The sequence below is a fragment of the Lynx rufus genome, unplaced genomic scaffold, assembly GCF_022079265.1.
Source record: "Lynx rufus isolate CCGP_SWC_20201006 ecotype Redwood Valley unplaced genomic scaffold, mLynRuf1.p SCAF_3, whole genome shotgun sequence".
In the NCBI taxonomy this organism is placed as follows: domain Eukaryota; kingdom Metazoa; phylum Chordata; class Mammalia; order Carnivora; family Felidae; genus Lynx; species Lynx rufus.
This window is the reverse complement of record NW_025814845.1, coordinates 54,078,496-54,080,068: the sequence shown is the minus strand read 5'-3', so window position 1 is coordinate 54,080,068 and position 1,573 is coordinate 54,078,496. Positions and strand designations below refer to the sequence as shown.

Sequence of the window (1,573 nt, the reverse complement as noted above, 5' to 3'; positions counted from 1 at the left end):
TCTTGTCTTTAATTTATTATGAATATATAAACTGTGAAAGATAATATAACAAACATATGCATTCTATGACTTGGTTTAAGAAATAGAGCGTTACAAATACACTTGTAATTGCTTATATACTCCTTAACATTACTAAGCATATCTTTAAACTTTTACTGATAATAGTTCTTTTCTTTTTTCTTTTTTTCTTTTGGATGTCTGATCTTATTTATTCATTACTTGTAGAAAATCTTATTTTGACTGGAATCAGACTTAAAGGTAGAGGCTCTCAGAGAGGACAGCCTCCATCTCTTAGCAATCTATCTGTTCCTGGCACTGTTCTTTGGCCTCCTTTCTCTCAGCCAAAAGTTTAGCATATTCTGCAGCCTCTTCCTTATCTTTCTTGGTACGTTGTTTCTTCAGAGCAGTATACCGATGTTTGTGTTGGAGGACGCATGGAGTAACAAGACCCTGAATCTTGCGTGCTTTGGTCCTAGATGTCTTACCTTCATTACTTAGGGGCTTTCTCACAACATACTGGTGGACATCATCTTCTTCAGAGAGACTGAAATGGTTGCAGATTCCACTAGCAATTTTGGGCCCCAGGCGATGAGGCACAGTAGGATCAGTGAATCCAGAAATATTCTTCTCCCCTTTTTTTACAGTGACCAAATTGAGAACACGGAGATTGGCATCCATAACGCCCTTTCTTTCTCTAGTCCTCCTTGGTCTGTAGCAGGAATGCCCCTTACTCAGCAGCAGCAGCTGGACACAGCCATGGGTCAAAACATGGGGAAGCCTTGTTTGTCATTGCCACCACTGATTTGGACCATGTAACCTTTCCATTCTTCACCCAGGGCATCAACAGCAACGTCTCTGGCCATAAGCTTATCATAAAAGGTATGAAGTTTGCACTTCAGTGAATTTATGGCGGCCAGTAGCTGGGAAAGAGTTGTTCGGCTTCATCCTAAAGCAGCTTACTTCCTCCACGACACTATGGAAAAGAGCTGCTAATCGTCCTTGATAAGTTGCATCTGCTCTTGTAGAGTTGGAAAGAGAGTGCTCTACAGGAGTTTTGGGAAGTCCAGAGCAACCCAGCCAGGATCATCTTGTGGGGACGAATAGATTGCAGTCAGATAAAAGGTTTTAGCTCACTTTAGAAAATTCCCTCTTTAATCTTTGTGAATAACTATGTACAACAGATTTGTGGAACTCTGAGTGAGTGTAGGGTGTTTTGGGACTTTCAGGATACTCAAAGTTAAACTGGTTGCAATTATATATTCATTATACTGTGTATATATACACACACATAAAGAATTTTCCACTTTTGAATGCTTTATTTTGCTTCACTTCTCTTGGAGATAATTTTTGTTGGCTTGTCTCAGCAGAAGATCTTTCCTCTGGTGCTAGTAAGATCTCCTCTCAGTTTAGTTTTCTGGGTTGATTCAAAAGTTACTTTTGTATTGTTTAGTGTCTCAGAGATACAGAAGGTAAAGATATAGTACATATAGATAAGGTATAAAGGCCATGTTCCTGATGACCCTGTAACATATTTTAGATGTTGTGTTTTTGGAGCTGATTTGGACAGTCGTAT

The 1,573-nt window shown here is 39.3% G+C and overlaps 1 pseudogene; it reads right to left on the bottom strand.

Annotated features, from left to right (window-relative positions):
* Positions 1–215: 215 nt before the first annotated feature.
* LOC124521081 (40S ribosomal protein S6-like) lies at positions 216–945 on the bottom strand (annotated as a pseudogene).
* Positions 946–1,573: the final 628 nt, after the last annotated feature.